Below are 19743 nucleotides of genomic sequence, written 5' to 3'. Positions count from 1 at the left end.
GGTGGGAACAGCCGGGGGTTGAGGGTACTGTGCTAAAAGAGGTGGAGTTATGCAGATCTAAAACGCGTGGATTGCAGCAGCAGCAAGCCGAAAAGTGCAGGCATGTGAGGGATCTAGAGGTTGACAGCATGTCTTCTTAACGGGAGTCCAGGTGGCCATCTCCACAAATGGACTTTTCAGAATCCTTGGGTGGCACCGTAGTCGGAAACCAATTCTGGTTATCGCTTCTCGGCCTTTTGGCTAAGATCAAGTGTAGTATCTGTTCTTATCAGTTTAATATCTGATACGTCCCCTATCTGGGGACCATATATTAAATGGATTTTTAGAACAGGGAGATGGAAAAAGAGCTTGCTCTGTCCACTCCACGCATTGACCTGGTATTGCAGTATCTCCAGGACCGGTGCACCCCTTCTTTAATGCAGTTTCTAAAATCAGAAAGAATTGAATTCAATGCTTTTTGTTCATTTTGCTTGTTTGTCGGATTTTGGGATGGACTCTTTGGCTTTGCTTTTCTTCTCCTCATTGGATTTTTCATGTTAAAAGTTGCAGAAGCCAGATGACAAGCTCATTTTGGTTCAACTTCAGCAACTGTGCATTGCATTGCCATGTAATGTAATGTAATGCAATGCTATCTATCTAGCTCTCCCTCTATACTTCCTTTTGGATAAACAGACATATTAGGCAAGCATTTTGGAGCTTTCACCTAAATAACTACAGGTGGTGAGATAAGCTGCACAATATAATTGACCTTTCAGTATATTGTTGCACACACACCATCTATTTAGCAAATGCCCTTGTTATCAACAGCAGCCTTTTAAACTCACCTGAGCTAACAGGTATGTGAGCTGGTTACTCTGCTGCGCTTAAAATTTCTTTTTTGGTTTGCTACAATGCCTTTTCTGAAACGTTGTCTCCCTCTGCTGGAACACTGACTTCTTTCATTTAATGCCTGCAGACTATAAAAGAGAAACCAACCCAAAAAGTTTGGTTGATTAGTCTGTGGCATTCTATTAAACTGTTGCTTATGGCGGTCTCTGTGAGCTTCTCAGTGACATTCAGCCATCCAGGTATCCCGCCTGCAGTAGACGGAATGTGGCAATGGAACGCTGGCTGCGCGTGTCATAATAGGCTCTGAGCCTTTATATACCTGCGCACAGCAGCAGCCACCTTCAGTCTGCTGCTGGACAGCCAGCAGCAGCAGCAGCAGCAGGAGAGGTAATTAATCAGCAACCCTCCTGCTAAGGGTAGACAGCTGCTCGTTCCACCCCCCCCCCCCGCCTTAATTGGTTCTCCTCCCTTCCAACGGTGTTGAGGCGGGTGGGAACAGCCGGGGGTTGAGGGTACTGTGCTAAAAGAGGTGGAGTTATGCAGATCTAAAACGCGTGGATTGCAGCAGCAGCAAGCCGAAAAGTGCAGGCATGTGAGGGATCTAGAGGTTGACAGCATGTCTTCTTAACGGGAGTCCAGGTGGCCATCTCCACAAATGGACTTTTCAGAATCCTTGGGTGGCACCGTAGTCGGAAACCAATTCTGGTTATCGCTTCTCGGCCTTTTGGCTAAGATCAAGTGTAGTATCTGTTCTTATCAGTTTAATATCTGATACGTCCCCTATCTGGGGACCATATATTAAATGGATTTTTAGAACAGGGAGATGGAAAAAGAGCTTGCTCTGTCCACTCCACGCATTGACCTGGTATTGCAGTATCTCCAGGACCGGTGCACCCCTTCTTTAATGCAGTTTCTAAAATCAGAAAGAATTGAATTCAATGCTTTTTGTTCATTTTGCTTGTTTGTCGGATTTTGGGATGGACTCTTTGCTTTGCTTTTCTTCTCCTCATTGGATTTTTCATGTTAAAAGTTGCAGAAGCCAGATGACAAGCTCATTTTGGTTCAACTTCAGCAACTGTGCATTGCATTGCCATGTAATGTAATGTAATGCAATGCTATCTATCTAGCTCTCCCTCTATACTTCCTTTTGGATAAACAGACATATTAGGCAAGCATTTTGGAGCTTTCACCTAAATAACTACAGGTGGTGAGATAAGCTGCACAATATAATTGACCTTTCAGTATATTGTTGCACACACACCATCTATTTAGCAAATGCCCTTGTTATCAACAGCAGCCTTTTAAACTCACCTGAGCTAACAGGTATGTGAGCTGGTTACTCTGCTGCGCTTAAACTTTCTTTTTTGGTTTGCTACAATGCCTTTTCTGAAACGTTGTCTCCCTCTGCTGGAACACTGACTTCTTTCATTTAATGCCTGCAGACTATAAAAGAGAAACCAACCCAAAAAGTTTGGTTGATTAGTCTGTGGCATTATTTTAAACTGTTGCTTATGGCGGTCTCTGTGAGCTTCTCAGTGACATACAGCCATCCAGGTATCCCGCCTGCAGTAGACGGAATGTGGCAATGGAACGCTGGCTGCGCGTGTCATAATAGGCTCTGAGCCTTTATATACCTGCGCACAGCAGCAGCCACCTTCAGTCTGCTGCTGGACAGCCAGCAGCAGCAGCAGCAGGAGAGGTAATTAATCAGCAACCCTCCTGCTAAGGGTAGACAGCTGCTCGTTCCACCCCCCCCCCGCCTTAATTGGTTCTCCTCCCTTCCAACGGTGTTGAGGCGGGTGGGAACAGCCGGGGGTTGAGGGTACTGTGCTAAAAGAGGTGGAGTTATGCAGATCTAAAACGCGTGGATTGCAGCAGCAGCAAGCCGAAAAGTGCAGGCATGTGAGGGATCTAGAGGTTGACAGCATGTCTTCTTAACGGGAGTCCAGGTGGCCATCTCCACAAATGGACTTTTCAGAATCCTTGGGTGGCACCGTAGTCGGAAACCAATTCTGGTTATCGCTTCTCGGCCTTTTGGCTAAGATCAAGTGTACTATCTGTTCTTATCAGTTTAATATCTGATACGTCCCCTATCTGGGGACCATATATTAAATGGATTTTTAGAACAGGGAGATGGAAAAAGAGCTTGCTCTGTCCACTCCACGCATTGACCTGGTATTGCAGTATCTCCAGGACCGGTGCACCCCTTCTTTAATGCAGTTTCTAAAATCAGAAAGAATTGAATTCAATGCTTTTTGTTCATTTTGCTTGTTTGTCGGATTTTGGGATGGACTCTTTGGCTTTGCTTTTCTTCTCCTCATTGGATTTTTCATGTTAAAAGTTGCAGAAGCCAGATGACAAGCTCATTTTGGTTCAACTTCAGCAACTGTGCATTGCATTGCCATGTAATGTAATGTAATGCAATGCTATCTATCTAGCTCTCCCTCTATACTTCCTTTTGGATAAACAGACATATTAGGCAAGCATTTTGGAGCTTTCACCTAAATAACTACAGGTGGTGAGATAAGCTGCACAATATAATTGACCTTTCAGTATATTGTTGCACACACACCATCTATTTAGCAAATGCCCTTGTTATCAACAGCAGCCTTTTAAACTCACCTGAGCTAACAGGTATGTGAGCTGGTTACTCTGCTGCGCTTAAAATTTCTTTTTTGGTTTGCTACAATGCCTTTTCTGAAACGTTGTCTCCCTCTGCTGGAACACTGACTTCTTTCATTTAATGCCTGCAGACTATAAAAGAGAAACCAACCCAAAAAGTTTGGTTGATTAGTCTGTGGCATTCTTTTAAACTGTTGCTTATGGCGGTCTCTGTGAGCTTCTCAGTGACATTCAGCCATCCAGGTATCCCGCCTGCAGTAGACGGAATGTGGCAATGGAACGCTGGCTGCGCGTGTCATAATAGGCTCTGAGCTTTTATATACCTGCGCACAGCAGCAGCCACCTTCAGTCTGCTGCTGGACAGCCAGCAGCAGCAGCAGCAGGAGAGGTAATTAATCAGCAACCCTCCTGCTAAGGGTAGACAGCTGCTCGTTCCACCCCCCCCCCCGCCTTAATTGGTTCTCCTCCCTTCCAACGGTGTTGAGGCGGGTGGGAACAGCCGGGGGTTGAGGGTACTGTGCTAAAAGAGGTGGAGTTATGCAGATCTAAAACGCGTGGATTGCAGCAGCAGCAAGCCGAAAAGTGCAGGCATGTGAGGGATCTAGAGGTTGACAGCATGTCTTCTTAACGGGAGTCCAGGTGGCCATCTCCACAAATGGACTTTTCAGAATCCTTGGGTGGCACCGTAGTCGGAAACCAATTCTGGTTATCGCTTCTCGGCCTTTTGGCTAAGATCAAGTGTAGTATCTGTTCTTATCAGTTTAATATCTGATACGTCCCCTATCTGGGGACCATATATTAAATGGATTTTTAGAACAGGGAGATGGAAAAAGAGCTTGCTCTGTCCACTCCACGCATTGACCTGGTATTGCAGTATCTCCAGGACCGGTGCACCCCTTCTTTAATGCAGTTTCTAAAATCAGAAAGAATTGAATTCAATGCTTTTTGTTCATTTTGCTTGTTTGTCGGATTTTGGGATGGACTCTTTGGCTTTGCTTTTCTTCTCCTCATTGGATTTTTCATGTCAAAAGTTGCAGAAGCCAGATGACAAGCTCATTTTGGTTCAACTTCAGCAACTGTGCATTGCATTGCCATGTAATGTAATGTAATGCAATGCTATCTATCTAGCTCTCCCTCTATACTTCCTTTTGGATAAACAGACATATTAGGCAAGCATTTTGGAGCTTTCACCTAAATAACTACAGGTGGTGAGATAAGCTGCACAATATAATTGACCTTTCAGTATATTGTTGCACACACACCATCTATTTAGCAAATGCCCTTGTTATCAACAGCAGCCTTTTAAACTCACCTGAGCTAACAGGTATGTGAGCTGGTTACTCTGCTGCGCTTAAAATTTCTTTTTTGGTTTGCTACAATGCCTTTTCTGAAACGTTGTCTCCCTCTGCTGGAACACTGACTTCTTTCATTTAATGCCTGCAGACTATAAAAGAGAAACCAACCCAAAAAGTTTGGTTGATTAGTCTGTGGCATTCTTTTAAACTGTTGCTTATGGCGGTCTCTGTGAGCTTCTCAGTGACATTCAGCCATCCAGGTATCCCGCCTGCAGTAGACGGAATGTGGCAATGGAACGCTGGCTGCGCGTGTCATAATAGGCTCTGAGCCTTTATATACCTGCGCACAGCAGCAGCCACCTTCAGTCTGCTGCTGGACAGCCAGCAGCAGCAGCAGCAGGAGAGGTAATTAATCAGCAACCCTCCTGCTAAGGGTAGACAGCTGCTCGTTCCACCCCCCCCCCGCCTTAATTGGTTCTCCTCCCTTCCAACGGTGTTGAGGCGGGTGGGAACAGCCGGGGGTTGAGGGTACTGTGCTAAAAGAGGTGGAGTTATGCAGATCTAAAACGCGTGGATTGCAGCAGCAGCAAGCCGAAAAGTGCAGGCATGTGAGGGATCTAGAGGTTGACAGCATGTCTTCTTAACGGGAGTCCAGGTGGCCATCTCCACAAATGGACTTTTCAGAATCCTTGGGTGGCACCGTAGTCGGAAACCAATTCTGGTTATCGCTTCTCGGCCTTTTGGCTAAGATCAAGTGTAGTATCTGTTCTTATCAGTTTAATATCTGATACGTCCCCTATCTGGGGACCATATATTAAATGGATTTTTAGAACAGGGAGATGGAAAAAGAGCTTGCTCTGTCCACTCCACGCATTGACCTGGTATTGCAGTATCTCCAGGACCGGTGCACCCCTTCTTTAATGCAGTTTCTAAAATCAGAAAGAATTGAATTCAATGCTTTTTGTTCATTTTGCTTGTTTGTCGGATTTTGGGATGGACTCTTTGGCTTTGCTTTTCTTCTCCTCATTGGATTTTTCATGTTAAAAGTTGCAGAAGCCAGATGACAAGCTCATTTTGGTTCAACTTCAGCAACTGTGCATTGCATTGCCATGTAATGTAATGTAATGCAATGCTATCTATCTAGCTCTCCCTCTATACTTCCTTTTGGATAAACAGACATATTAGGCAAGCATTTTGGAGCTTTCACCTAAATAACTACAGGTGGTGAGATAAGCTGCACAATATAATTGACCTTTCAGTATATTGTTGCACACACACCATCTATTTAGCAAATGCCCTTGTTATCAACAGCAGCCTTTTAAACTCACCTGAGCTAACAGGTATGTGAGCTGGTTACTCTGCTGCGCTTAAAATTTCTTTTTTGGTTTGCTACAATGCCTTTTCTGAAACGTTGTCTCCCTCTGCTGGAACACTGACTTCTTTCATTTAATGCCTGCAGACAATAAAAGAGAAACCAACCCAAAAAGTTTGGTTGATTAGTCTGTGGCATTCTTTTAAACTGTTGCTTATGGCGGTCTCTGTGAGCTTCTCAGTGACATTCAGCCATCCAGGTATCCCGCCTGCAGTAGACGGAATGTGGCAATGGAACGCTGGCTGCGCGTGTCATAATAGGCTCTGAGCCTTTATATACCTGCGCACAGCAGCAGCCACCTTCAGTCTGCTGCTGGACAGCCAGCAGCAGCAGCAGCAGGAGAAGGTAATTAATCAGCAACCCTCCTGCTAAGGGTAGACAGCTGCTCGTTCCACCCCCCCCCCCCCCCGCCTTAATTGGTTCTCCTCCTTCCAACGGTGTTGAGGCGGGTGGGAACAGCCGGGGGTTGAGGGTACTGTGCTAAAAGAGGTGGAGTTATGCAGATCTAAAACGCGTGGATTGCAGCAGCAGCAAGCCGAAAAGTGCAGGCATGTGAGGGATCTAGAGGTTGACAGCATGTCTTCTTAACGGGAGTCCAGGTGGCCATCTCCACAAATGGACTTTTCAGAATCCTTGGGTGGCACCGTAGTCGGAAACCAATTCTGTTATCGCTTCTCGGCCTTTTGGCTAAGATCAAGTGTAGTATCTGTTCTTATCAGTTTAATATCTGATACGTCCCCTATCTGGGGACCATATATTAAATGGATTTTTAGAACAGGGAGATGGAAAAAGAGCTTGCTCTGTCCACTCCACGCATTGACCTGGTATTGCAGTATCTCCAGGACCGGTGCACCCCTTCTTTAATGCAGTTTCTAAAATCAGAAAGAATTGAATTCAATGCTTTTTGTTCATTTTGCTTGTTTGTCGGATTTTGGGATGGACTCTTTGGCTTTGCTTTTCTTCTCCTCATTGGATTTTTCATGTTAAAAGTTGCAGAAGCCAGATGACAAGCTCATTTTGGTTCAACTTCAGCAACTGTGCATTGCATTGCCATGTAATGTAATGTAATGCAATGCTATCTATCTAGCTCTCCCTCTATACTTCCTTTTGGATAAACAGACATATTAGGCAAGCATTTTGGAGCTTCAACCTAAATAACTACAGGTGGTGAGATAAGCTGCACAATATAATTGACCTTTCAGTATATTGTTGCACACACACCATCTATTTAGCAAATGCCCTTGTTATCAACAGCAGCCTTTTAAACTCACCTGAGCTAACAGGTATGTGAGCCTGGTTACTCTGCTGCGCTTAAAATTCTTTTTTGGTTTGCTACAATGCCTTTCTGAAACGTTGTCTCCCTCTGCTGGAACACTGACTTCTTTCATTTAATGCCTGCAGACTATAAAAGAGAAACCAAACCCAAAAAGTTTGGTTGATTAGTCTGTGGCATTCTTTTAAACTGTTGCTTATGGCGGTCTCTGTGAGCTTCTCAGTGACATTCAGCCATCCAGGTATCCCGCCTGCAGTAGACGGAATGTGGCAATGGAACGCTGGCTGCGCGTGTCATAATAGGCTCTGAGCCTTTATATACCTGCGCACAGCAGCAGCCACCTTCAGTCTGCTGCTGGACAGACAGCAGCAGCAGCAGCAGGAGAGGTAATTAATCAGCAACCCTCCTGCTAAGGGTAGACAGCTGCTCGTTCCACCCCCCCCCCCGCCTTAATTGGTTCTCCTCCCTTCCAACGGTGTTGAGGCGGGTGGGAACAGCCGGGGGTTGAGGGTACTGTGCTAAAAAGAGGTGGAGTTATGCAGATCTAAAACGCGTGATTGCAGCAGCAGCAAGCCGAAAAAGTGCAGGCATGTGAGGGATCTAGAGGTTGACAGCATGTCTTCTTAACGGGAGTCCAGGTGGCCATCTCCACAAATGGACTTTTCAGAATCCTTGGGTGGCACCGTAGTCGGAAACCAATTCTGGTTATCGCTTCTCGGCCTTTGGCTAAGATCAAGTGTAGTATCTGTTCTTATCAGTTTAATATCTGATACGTCCCCTATCTGGGGACCATATATTAAATGGATTTTTAGAACAGGGAGATGGAAAAAGAGCTTGCTCTGTCCACTCCACGCATTGACCTGGTATGCAGTATCTCCAGGACCGGTGCACCCCTTCTTTAATGCAGTTTCTAAATCAGAAAGAATTGAATTCAATGCTTTTTGTTCATTTTGCTTGTTTGTCGGATTTTGGGATGGACTCTTTGGCTTTGCTTTTCTTCCCTCATTGGATTTTTCATGTTAAAAGTTGCAGAAGCCAGATGACAAGCTCATTTTGGTTCAACTTCAGCAACTGTGCATTGCATTGCCATGTAATGTAATGTAATGCAATGCTATCTATCTAGCTCTCCCTCTATACTTCCTTTTGGATAAACAGACATATTAGGCAAGCATTTTGGAGCTTTCACCTAAATAACTACAGGCGGTGAGATAAGCTGCACATATAATTGACCTTTCAGTATATTGTTGCACACACACCATCTATTTAGCAAATGCCCTTGTTATCAACAGCAGCCTTTTAAACTCACCTGAGCTAACAGGTATGTGAGCTGGTTACTCTGCTGCGCTTAAAATTTCTTTTTTGGTTTGCTACAATGCCTTTTCTGAAACGTTGTCTCCCTCTGCTGGAACACTGACTTCTTTCATTTAATGCCTGCAGACTATAAAAGAGAAACCAACCCAAAAAGTTTGGTTGATTAGTCTGTGGCATTCTTTAAACTGTTGTTTATGGCGGTCTCTGTGAGCTTCTCAGTGACATTCAGCCATCCAGGTATCCCGCCTGCAGTAGACGGAATGTGGCAATGGAACGCTGGCTGCGCGTGTCATAATAGGCTCTGAGCTTTATATACCTGCGCACAGCAGCAGCCACCTTCAGTCTGCTGCTGGACAGACAGCAGCAGCAGCAGCAGGAGAGGTAATTAATCAGCAACCCTCCTGCTAAGGGTAGACAGCTGCTCGTTCCCACCCCCCCCCCCGCCTTAATTGGTTCTCCTCCCTTCCAACGGTGTTGAGGCTGGTGGGAACAGCCGGGGGTTGAGGGTACTGTGCTAAAAGAGGTGGAGTTATGCAGATCTAAAACGCGTGGATTGCAGCAGCAGCAAGCCGAAAAGTGCAGGCATGTGAGGGATCTAGAGGTTGACAGCATGTCTTCTTAACGGGAGTCCAGGTGGCCATCTCCACAAATGGACTTTCAGAATCCTTGGGTGGCACCGTAGTCGGAAACCAATTCTGGTTATCGCTTCTCGGCCTTTTGGCTAAGATCAAGTGTAGTATCTGTTCTTATCAGTTTAATATCTGATACGTCCCCTATCTGGGGACCATATATTAAATGGATTTTTAGAACAGGGAGATGGAAAAAGAGCTTGCTCTGTCCACTCCACGCATTGACCTGGTATTGCAGTATCTCCAGGACCGGTGCACCCTTCTTTAATGCAGTTTCTAAAATCAGAAAGAATTGAATTCAATGCTTTTTGTTCATTTTTGCTTGTTTGTCGGATTTTGGGATGACTCTTTGGCTTTGCTTTTCTTCTCCTCATTGGATTTTTCATGTTAAAAGTTGCAGAAGCCAGATGACAAGCTCATTTTGGTTCAACTTCAGCAACTGTGCATTGCATTGCCATGTAATGTAATGTAATGCAATGCTATCTATCTAGCTCTCCCTCTATACTTCCTTTTGGATAAACAGACATATTAGGCAAGCATTTTGGAGCTTTCACCTAAATAACTACAGGTGGTGAGATAAGCTGCACCATATAATTGACCTTTCAGTATATTGTTGCACACACACCATCTATTTAGCAAATGCCCTTGTTATCAACAGCAGCCTTTTAAACTCACCTGAGCTAACAGGTATGTGAGCTGGTTACTCTGCTGCGCTTAAAATTTCTTTTTTGTTTGCTACAATGCCTTTTCTGAAACGTTGTCTCCCTCTGCTGGAACACTGACTTCTTTCATTTAATGCCTGCAGACTATAAAAGAGAAACCAACCCAAAAAGTTTGGTTGATTAGTCTGTGGCATTCTTTTAAACTGTTGCTTATGGCGGTCTCTGTGAGCTTCTCAGTGACATTCAGCCATCCAGGTATCCCGCCTGCAGTAGACGGAATGTGGCAATGGAACGCTGGCTGCGCGTGTCATAATAGGCTCTGAGCCTTTATATACCTGCGCACAGCAGCAGCCACCTTCAGTCTGCTGCTGGACAGCCAGCAGCAGCAGCAGCAGGAGAGGTAATTAATCAGCAACCCTCCTGCTAAGGGTAGACAGCTGCTCGTTCCACCCCCCCCCCGCCTTAATTGGTTTTCCTCCCTTCCAACGGTGTTGAGGCGGGTGGGAACAGCCGGGGGTTGAGGGTACTGTGCTAAAAGAGGTGGAGTTATGCAGATCTAAAACGCGTGGATTGCAGCAGCAGCAAGCCGAAAAGTGCAGGCATGTGAGGGATCTAGAGGTTGACAGCATGTCTTCTTAACGGGAGTCCAGGTGGCCATCTCCACAAATGAACTTTTCAGAATCCTTGGGTGGCACCGTAGTCGGAAACCAATTCTGGTTATCGCTTCTCGGCCTTTTGGCTAAGATCAAGTGTAGTATCTGTTCTTATCAGTTTAATATCTGATACGTCCCCTATCTGGGGACCATATATTAAATGGACTTTTAGAACAGGGAGATGGAAAAAGAGCTTGCTCTGTCCACTCCACGCATTGACCTGGTATTGCAGTATCTCCAGGACCGGTGCACCCCTTCTTTAATGCAGTTTCTAAAATCAGAAAAAGTTGAATTCAATGCTTTTTGTTCATTTTGCTTGTTTGTCGGATTTTGGGATGGACTCTTTGGCTTTGCTTTTCTTCTCCTCATTGGATTTTTCATGTTAAAAGTTGCAGAAGCCAGATGACAAGCTCATTTTGGTTCAACTTCAGCAACTGTGCATTGCATTGCCATGTAATGTAATGTAATGCAATGCTATCTATCTAGCTCTCCCTCTATACTTCCTTTTGGATAAACAGACATATTAGGCAAGCATTTTGGAGCTTTCACCTAAATAACTACAGGTAGTGAGATAAGCTGCACAATATAATTGACCTTTCAGTATATTGTTGCACACACACCATCTATTTAGCAAATGCCCTTGTTATCAACAGCAGCCTTTTAAACTCACCTGAGCTAACAGGTATGTGAGCTGGTTACTCTGCTGCGCTTAAAATTTCTTTTTTGGTTTGCTACAATGCCTTTTCTGAAACGTTGTCTCCCTCTGCTGGAACACTGACTTCTTTCATTTAATGCCTGCAGACTATAAAAGAGAAACCAACCCAAAAAGTTTGGTTGATTAGTCTGTGGCATTCTTTTAAACTGTTGCTTATGGCGGTCTCTGTGAGCTTCTCAGTGACATTCAGCCATCCAGGTATCCCGCCTGCAGTAGACGGAATGTGGCAATGGAACGCTGGCTGCGCGTGTCATAATAGGCTCTGAGCCTTTATATACCTGCGCACAGCAGCAGCCACCTTCAGTCTGCTGCTGGACAGCCAGCAGCAGCAGCGGCAGGAGAGGTAATTAATCAGCAACCCTCCTGCTAAGGGTAGACAGCTGCTCGTTCCACCCCCCCCCCCCGCCTTAATTGGTTCTCCTCCCTTCCAACGGTGTTGAGGCGGGTGGGAACAGCCGGGGGTTGAGGGTACTGTGCTAAAAGAGGTGGAGTTATGCAGATCTAAAACGCGTGGATTGCAGCAGCAGCAAGCCGAAAAGTGCAGGCATGTGAGGGATCTAGAGGTTGACAGCATGTCTTCTTAACGGGAGTCCAGGTGGCCATCTCCACAAATGGACTTTTCAGAATCCTTGGGTGGCACCGTAGTCGGAAACCAATTCTGGTTATCGCTTCTCGGCCTTTTGGCTAAGATCAAGTGTAGTATCTGTTCTTATCAGTTTAATATCTGATACGTCCCCTATCTGGGGACCATATATTAAATGGATTTTTAGAACAGGGAGATGGAAAAAGAGCTTGCTCTGTCCACTCCACGCATTGACCTGGTATTGCAGTATCTCCAGGACCGGTGCACCCCTTCTTTAATGCAGTTTCTAAAATCAGAAAGAATTGAATTCAATGCTTTTTGTTCATTTTGCTTGTTTGTCGGATTTTGGGATGGACTCTTTGGCTTTGCTTTTCTTCTCCTCATTGGATTTTTCATGTTAAAAGTTGCAGAAGCCAGATGACAAGCTCATTTTGGTTCAACTTCAGCAACTGTGCATTGCATTGCCATGTAATGTAATGTAATGCAATGCTATCTATCTAGCTCTCCCTCTATACTTCCTTTTGGATAAACAGACATATTAGGCAAGCATTTTGGAGCTTTCACCTAAATAACTACAGGTGGTGAGATAAGCTGCACAATATAATTGACCTTTCAGTATATTGTTGCACACACACCATCTATTTAGCAAATGCCCTTGTTATCAACAGCAGCCTTTTAAACTCACCTGAGCTAACAGGTATGTGAGCTGGTTACTCTGCTGCGCTTAAAATTTCTTTTTTGGTTTGCTACAATGCCTTTTCTGAAACGTTGTCTCCCTCTGCTGGAACACTGACTTCTTTCATTTAATGCCTGCAGACTATAAAAGAGAAACCAACCCAAAAAGTTTGGTTGATTAGTCTGTGGCATTCTTTTAAACTGTTGCTTATGGCGGTCTCTGTGAGCTTCTCAGTGACATTCAGCCATCCAGGTATCCCGCCTGCAGTAGACGGAATGTGGCTATGGAACGCTGGCTGCGCGTGTCATAATAGGCTCTGAGCCTTTATATACCTGCGCACAGCAGCAGCCACCTTCAGTCTGCTGCTGGACAGCCAGCAGCAGCAGCAGCAGGAGAGGTAATTAATCAGCAACCCTCCTGCTAAGGGTAGAGAGCTGCTCGTTCCACCCCCCCCCCCCCGCCTTAATTGGTTCTCCTCCCTTCCAACGGTGTTGAGGCGGGTGGGAACAGCCGGGGGTTGAGGGTACTGTGCTAAAAGAGGTGGAGTTATGCAGATCTAAAACGCGTGGATTGCAGCAGCAGCAAGCCGAAAAGTGCAGGCATGTGAGGGATCTAGAGGTTGACAGCATGTCTTCTTAACGGGAGTCCAGGTGGCCATCTCCACAAATGGACTTTTCAGAATCCTTGGGTGGCACCGTAGTCGGAAACCAATTCTGGTTATCGCTTCTCGGCCTTTTGGCTAAGATCAAGTGTAGTATCTGTTCTTATCAGTTTAATATCTGATACGTCCCCTATCTGGGGACCATATATTAAATGGATTTTTAGAACAGGGAGATGGAAAAAGAGCTTGCTCTGTCCACTCCACGCATTGACCTGGTATTGCAGTATCTCCAGGACCGGTGCACCCCTTCTTTAATGCAGTTTCTAAAATCAGAAAGAATTGAATTCAATGCTTTTTGTTCATTTTGCTTGTTTGTCGGATTTTGGGATGGACTCTTTGGCTTTGCTTTTCTTCTCCTCATTGGATTTTTCATGTTAAAAGTTGCAGAAGCCAGATGACAAGCTCATTTTGGTTCAACTTCAGCAACTGTGCATTGCATTGCCATGTAATGTAATGTAATGCAATGCTATCTATCTAGCTCTCCCTCTATACTTCCTTTTGGATAAACAGACATATTAGGCAAGCATTTTGGAGCTTTCACCTAAATAACTACAGGTGGTGAGATAAGCTGCACAATATAATTGACCTTTCAGTATATTGTTGCACACACACCATCTATTTAGCAAATGCCCTTGTTATCAACAGCAGCCTTTTAAACTCACCTGAGCTAACAGGTATGTGAGCTGGTTACTCTGCTGCGCTTAAAATTTCTTTTTTGGTTTGCTACAATGCCTTTTCTGAAACGTTGTCTCCCTCTGCTGGAACACTGACTTCTTTCATTTAATGCCTGCAGACTATAAAAGAGAAACCAACCCAAAAAGTTTGGTTGATTAGTCTGTGGCATTCTTTTAAACTGTTGCTTATGGCGGTCTCTGTGAGCTTCTCAGTGACATTCAGCCATCCAGGTATCCCGCCTGCAGTAGACGGAATGTGGCAATGGAACGCTGGCTGCGCGTGTCATAATAGGCTCTGAGCCTTTATATACCTGCGCACAGCAGCAGCCACCTTCAGTCTGCTGCTGGACAGCCAGCAGCAGCAGCAGCAGGAGAGGTAATTAATCAGCAACCCTCCTGCTAAGGGTAGACAGCTGCTCGTTCCACCCCCCCCCCGCCTTAATTGGTTTTCCTCCCTTCCAACGGTGTTGAGGCGGGTGGGAACAGCCGGGGGTTGAGGGTACTGTGCTAAAAGAGGTGGAGTTATGCAGATCTAAAACGCGTGGATTGCAGCAGCAGCAAGCCGAAAAGTGCAGGCATGTGAGGGATCTAGAGGTTGACAGCATGTCTTCTTAACGGGAGTCCAGGTGGCCATCTCCACAAATGAACTTTTCAGAATCCTTGGGTGGCACCGTAGTCGGAAACCAATTCTGGTTATCGCTTCTCGGCCTTTTGGCTAAGATCAAGTGTAGTATCTGTTCTTATCAGTTTAATATCTGATACGTCCCCTATCTGGGGACCATATATTAAATGGACTTTTAGAACAGGGAGATGGAAAAAGAGCTTGCTCTGTCCACTCCACGCATTGACCTGGTATTGCAGTATCTCCAGGACCGGTGCACCCCTTCTTTAATGCAGTTTCTAAAATCAGAAAAAGTTGAATTCAATGCTTTTTGTTCATTTTGCTTGTTTGTCGGATTTTGGGATGGACTCTTTGGCTTTGCTTTTCTTCTCCTCATTGGATTTTTCATGTTAAAAGTTGCAGAAGCCAGATGACAAGCTCATTTTGGTTCAACTTCAGCAACTGTGCATTGCATTGCCATGTAATGTAATGTAATGCAATGCTATCTATCTAGCTCTCCCTCTATACTTCCTTTTGGATAAACAGACATATTAGGCAAGCATTTTGGAGCTTTCACCTAAATAACTACAGGTAGTGAGATAAGCTGCACAATATAATTGACCTTTCAGTATATTGTTGCACACACACCATCTATTTAGCAAATGCCCTTGTTATCAACAGCAGCCTTTTAAACTCACCTGAGCTAACAGGTATGTGAGCTGGTTACTCTGCTGCGCTTAAAATTTCTTTTTTGGTTTGCTACAATGCCTTTTCTGAAACGTTGTCTCCCTCTGCTGGAACACTGACTTCTTTCATTTAATGCCTGCAGACTATAAAAGAGAAACCAACCCAAAAAGTTTGGTTGATTAGTCTGTGGCATTCTTTTAAACTGTTGCTTATGGCGGTCTCTGTGAGCTTCTCAGTGACATTCAGCCATCCAGGTATCCCGCCTGCAGTAGACGGAATGTGGCAATGGAACGCTGGCTGCGCGTGTCATAATAGGCTCTGAGCCTTTATATACCTGCGCACAGCAGCAGCCACCTTCAGTCTGCTGCTGGACAGCCAGCAGCAGCAGCGGCAGGAGAGGTAATTAATCAGCAACCCTCCTGCTAAGGGTAGACAGCTGCTCGTTCCACCCCCCCCCCCCGCCTTAATTGGTTCTCCTCCCTTCCAACGGTGTTGAGGCGGGTGGGAACAGCCGGGGGTTGAGGGTACTGTGCTAAAAGAGGTGGAGTTATGCAGATCTAAAACGCGTGGATTGCAGCAGCAGCAAGCCGAAAAGTGCAGGCATGTGAGGGATCTAGAGGTTGACAGCATGTCTTCTTAACGGGAGTCCAGGTGGCCATCTCCACAAATGGACTTTTCAGAATCCTTGGGTGGCACCGTAGTCGGAAACCAATTCTGGTTATCGCTTCTCGGCCTTTTGGCTAAGATCAAGTGTAGTATCTGTTCTTATCAGTTTAATATCTGATACGTCCCCTATCTGGGGACCATATATTAAATGGATTTTTAGAACAGGGAGATGGAAAAAGAGCTTGCTCTGTCCACTCCACGCATTGACCTGGTATTGCAGTATCTCCAGGACCGGTGCACCCCTTCTTTAATGCAGTTTCTAAAATCAGAAAGAATTGAATTCAATGCTTTTTGTTCATTTTGCTTGTTTGTCGGATTTTGGGATGGACTCTTTGGCTTTGCTTTTCTTCTCCTCATTGGATTTTTCATGTTAAAAGTTGCAGAAGCCAGATGACAAGCTCATTTTGGTTCAACTTCAGCAACTGTGCATTGCATTGCCATGTAATGTAATGTAATGCAATGCTATCTATCTAGCTCTCCCTCTATACTTCCTTTTGGATAAACAGACATATTAGGCAAGCATTTTGGAGCTTTCACCTAAATAACTACAGGTGGTGAGATAAGCTGCACAATATAATTGACCTTTCAGTATATTGTTGCACACACACCATCTATTTAGCAAATGCCCTTGTTATCAACAGCAGCCTTTTAAACTCACCTGAGCTAACAGGTATGTGAGCTGGTTACTCTGCTGCGCTTAAAATTTCTTTTTTGGTTTGCTACAATGCCTTTTCTGAAACGTTGTCTCCCTCTGCTGGAACACTGACTTCTTTCATTTAATGCCTGCAGACTATAAAAGAGAAACCAACCCAAAAAGTTTGGTTGATTAGTCTGTGGCATTCTTTTAAACTGTTGCTTATGGCGGTCTCTGTGAGCTTCTCAGTGACATTCAGCCATCCAGGTATCCCGCCTGCAGTAGACGGAATGTGGCTATGGAACGCTGGCTGCGCGTGTCATAATAGGCTCTGAGCCTTTATATACCTGCGCACAGCAGCAGCCACCTTCAGTCTGCTGCTGGACAGCCAGCAGCAGCAGCAGCAGGAGAGGTAATTAATCAGCAACCCTCCTGCTAAGGGTAGAGAGCTGCTCGTTCCACCCCCCCCCCCCCGCCTTAATTGGTTCTCCTCCCTTCCAACGGTGTTGAGGCGGGTGGGAACAGCCGGGGGTTGAGGGTACTGTGCTAAAAGAGGTGGAGTTATGCAGATCTAAAACGCGTGGATTGCAGCAGCAGCAAGCCGAAAAGTGCAGGCATGTGAGGGATCTAGAGGTTGACAGCATGTCTTCTTAACGGGAGTCCAGGTGGCCATCTCCACAAATGGACTTTTCAGAATCCTTGGGTGGCACCGTAGTCGGAAACCAATTCTGGTTATCGCTTCTCGGCCTTTTGGCTAAGATCAAGTGTAGTATCTGTTCTTATCAGTTTAATATCTGATACGTCCCCTATCTGGGGACCATATATTAAATGGATTTTTAGAACAGGGAGATGGAAAAAGAGCTTGCTCTGTCCACTCCACGCATTGACCTGGTATTGCAGTATCTCCAGGACCGGTGCACCCCTTCTTTAATGCAGTTTCTAAAATCAGAAAGAATTGAATTCAATGCTTTTTGTTCATTTTGCTTGTTTGTCGGATTTTGGGATGGACTCTTTGGCTTTGCTTTTCTTCTCCTCATTGGATTTTTCATGTTAAAAGTTGCAGAAGCCAGATGACAAGCTCATTTTGGTTCAACTTCAGCAACTGTGCATTGCATTGCCATGTAATGTAATGTAATGCAATGCTATCTATCTAGCTCTCCCTCTATACTTCCTTTTGGATAAACAGACATATTAGGCAAGCATTTTGGAGCTTTCACCTAAATAACTACAGGTGGTGAGATAAGCTGCACAATATAATTGACCTTTCAGTATATTGTTGCACACACACCATCTATTTAGCAAATGCCCTTGTTATCAACAGCAGCCTTTTAAACTCACCTGAGCTAACAGGTATGTGAGCTGGTTACTCTGCTGCGCTTAAAATTTCTTTTTTGGTTTGCTACAATGCCTTTTCTGAAACGTTGTCTCCCTCTGCTGGAACACTGACTTCTTTCATTTAATGCCTGCAGACTATAAAAGAGAAACCAACCCAAAAAGTTTGGTTGATTAGTCTGTGGCATTCTTTTAAACTGTTGCTTATGGCGGTCTCTGTGAGCTTCTCAGTGACATTCAGCCATCCAGGTATCCCGCCTGCAGTAGACGGAATGTGGCAATGGAACGCTGGCTGCGCGTGTCATAATAGGCTCTGAGCCTTTATATACCTGCGCACAGCAGCAGCCACCTTCAGTCTGCTGCTGGACAGCCAGCAGCAGCAGCAGCAGGAGAGGTAATTAATCAGCAACCCTCCTGCTAAGGGTAGACAGCTGCTCGTTCCACCCCCCCCCCGCCTTAATTGGTTCTCCTCCCTTCCAACGGTGTTGAGGCGGGTGGGAACAGCCGGGGGTTGAGGGTACTGTGCTAAAAGAGGTGGAGTTATGCAGATCTAAAACGCGTGGATTGCAGCAGCAGCAAGCCGAAAAGTGCAGGCATGTGAGGGATCTAGACAGGGCCGGCGTCAGCACCCGGCGTACCCGGGCAAGTGCCGGGGCCCTGGAAAATCAGAGGGGCCCAGCCGCCCACTCACTGTCGGGGCCCACCGCCCACACACCCGCCCGCCCACTCACTCACTGTCGGGGCCTGGCCCACACACCCGCCCGCCCACTCACTCACTGTCGGGTCCAGGCTCACACACCCACCCGCCCACTCACAGTCGGGGCCATGGCCGCATCTTCGGCACCTATTCAGTGACGCAGGCGCTGCTTGATTGCCGGCACTCCCCCAGTCCCAGAAATGGCAGCGCGCTGTCAGGCTGTGTCTGCTAGTAATGACGCGGCAGGGTCGACGGCACTGCACCTTTAATTGTGCTTGTGTGTTGCCCCTGCCGCGTCATTACTAGCAGACACAGTCGCACAGCGCGCGGCCATGTCTGGGGGAGTGCCATCAAACACCGTCGGAGCGGAGCTCCTGCACAGATGGGGGGGAGCGGCCCGGACCCGACCGCAAGTGCGCCCCTCTGATGGTCCAGGGCCATGAAGTCTGTGACACGCCGGGGGCCCTGCACTGCCCCATACCTGAGGAGCTGCTGGACAGGACACTGGACCGGGGACAGGTGAGTGAGGCTTCCTCAATCCCCATATTAAAAATACTTGTAATGGGTCTGTGTGAGTGCATGTATGTGATTGTCAGTGTGTATGACTGTGTATATATATTTGTCTGTTTTATATAGGTCTTTAAGAATTTGTGTAAAAATATGTCTTTGTCTGTATGTGTACGTGTCTGCGTACTGTGTGTGCGTGCGCATGTCTGCATATGTGAAGGATGAGGGGGCTGTGTACTATATATATATTTCTCCGCCGTATCTGTGCATCATGAATCGTGTATGTGTTTAAAGGGTCCACTGAGACTGTTTCGCCCGGGGCCCAGAAAAACCTGGAGCCGGCCCTGGATCTAGAGGTTGACAGCATGTCTTCTTAACGGGAGTCCAGGTGGCCATCTCCACAAATGGACTTTTCAGAATCCTTGGGTGGCACCGTAGTCGGAAACCAATTCTGGTTATCGCTTCTCGGCCTTTTGGCTAAGATCAAGTGTAGTATCTGTTCTTATCAGTTTAATATCTGATACGTCCCCTATCTGGGGACCATATATTAAATGGATTTTTAGAACAGGGAGATGGAAAAAGAGCTTGCTCTGTCCACTCCACGCATTGACCTGGTATTGCAGTATCTCCAGGACCGGTGCACCCCTTCTTTAATGCAGTTTCTA

The 19743-nt window shown here is 45.9% G+C and overlaps 15 non-coding genes across 15 annotated transcripts; all 15 read left to right on the top strand.

The window, feature by feature from the left end:
• The first annotated feature begins 220 nt into the window (after positions 1–220).
• LOC141252590 (U2 spliceosomal RNA) lies at positions 221–411 on the top strand. Its single transcript, XR_012313975.1, has one exon. It is a non-coding gene; the product is annotated as a U2 spliceosomal RNA (small nuclear RNA).
• Positions 412–1536: 1125 nt separating this feature from the next.
• LOC141252589 (U2 spliceosomal RNA) lies at positions 1537–1727 on the top strand. The gene has a single exon (XR_012313974.1). It is a non-coding gene; the product is annotated as a U2 spliceosomal RNA (small nuclear RNA).
• Positions 1728–2846: 1119 nt separating this feature from the next.
• Positions 2847–3037, top strand: LOC141252594 (U2 spliceosomal RNA). The gene has a single exon (XR_012313979.1). It is a non-coding gene; the product is annotated as a U2 spliceosomal RNA (small nuclear RNA).
• A 1121-nt stretch (positions 3038–4158) lies between these two features.
• LOC141252588 (U2 spliceosomal RNA) lies at positions 4159–4349 on the top strand. The gene has a single exon (XR_012313973.1). It is a non-coding gene; the product is annotated as a U2 spliceosomal RNA (small nuclear RNA).
• Positions 4350–5469: 1120 nt separating this feature from the next.
• Positions 5470–5660, top strand: LOC141252587 (U2 spliceosomal RNA). Its single transcript, XR_012313971.1, has one exon. It is a non-coding gene; the product is annotated as a U2 spliceosomal RNA (small nuclear RNA).
• A 1124-nt stretch (positions 5661–6784) lies between these two features.
• LOC141252586 (U2 spliceosomal RNA) lies at positions 6785–6975 on the top strand. The gene has a single exon (XR_012313970.1). It is a non-coding gene; the product is annotated as a U2 spliceosomal RNA (small nuclear RNA).
• A 1122-nt stretch (positions 6976–8097) lies between these two features.
• Positions 8098–8286, top strand: LOC141252595 (U2 spliceosomal RNA). The gene has a single exon (XR_012313980.1). It is a non-coding gene; the product is annotated as a U2 spliceosomal RNA (small nuclear RNA).
• A 1116-nt stretch (positions 8287–9402) lies between these two features.
• On the top strand, positions 9403–9593 carry LOC141252591 (U2 spliceosomal RNA). The gene has a single exon (XR_012313976.1). It is a non-coding gene; the product is annotated as a U2 spliceosomal RNA (small nuclear RNA).
• A 1118-nt stretch (positions 9594–10711) lies between these two features.
• Positions 10712–10902, top strand: LOC141252593 (U2 spliceosomal RNA). The gene has a single exon (XR_012313978.1). It is a non-coding gene; the product is annotated as a U2 spliceosomal RNA (small nuclear RNA).
• A 1122-nt stretch (positions 10903–12024) lies between these two features.
• Positions 12025–12215, top strand: LOC141252599 (U2 spliceosomal RNA). The gene has a single exon (XR_012313984.1). It is a non-coding gene; the product is annotated as a U2 spliceosomal RNA (small nuclear RNA).
• Positions 12216–13338: 1123 nt separating this feature from the next.
• LOC141252598 (U2 spliceosomal RNA) lies at positions 13339–13529 on the top strand. Its single transcript, XR_012313983.1, has one exon. It is a non-coding gene; the product is annotated as a U2 spliceosomal RNA (small nuclear RNA).
• A 1120-nt stretch (positions 13530–14649) lies between these two features.
• Positions 14650–14840, top strand: LOC141252592 (U2 spliceosomal RNA). Its single transcript, XR_012313977.1, has one exon. It is a non-coding gene; the product is annotated as a U2 spliceosomal RNA (small nuclear RNA).
• A 1122-nt stretch (positions 14841–15962) lies between these two features.
• LOC141252597 (U2 spliceosomal RNA) lies at positions 15963–16153 on the top strand. The gene has a single exon (XR_012313982.1). It is a non-coding gene; the product is annotated as a U2 spliceosomal RNA (small nuclear RNA).
• Positions 16154–17276: 1123 nt separating this feature from the next.
• On the top strand, positions 17277–17467 carry LOC141252596 (U2 spliceosomal RNA). The gene has a single exon (XR_012313981.1). It is a non-coding gene; the product is annotated as a U2 spliceosomal RNA (small nuclear RNA).
• A 2068-nt stretch (positions 17468–19535) lies between these two features.
• Positions 19536–19726, top strand: LOC141252585 (U2 spliceosomal RNA). Its single transcript, XR_012313969.1, has one exon. It is a non-coding gene; the product is annotated as a U2 spliceosomal RNA (small nuclear RNA).
• Positions 19727–19743: the final 17 nt, after the last annotated feature.

Source organism: Phyllobates terribilis, unplaced genomic scaffold, assembly GCF_046119375.1.
Source record: "Phyllobates terribilis strain yellow unplaced genomic scaffold, ASM4611937v1 Scaffold_9237__1_contigs__length_19742, whole genome shotgun sequence".
In the NCBI taxonomy this organism is placed as follows: Eukaryota; Metazoa; Chordata; class Amphibia; order Anura; family Dendrobatidae; genus Phyllobates; species Phyllobates terribilis.
This window is presented reverse-complemented; position numbering and strand designations above follow the sequence as displayed.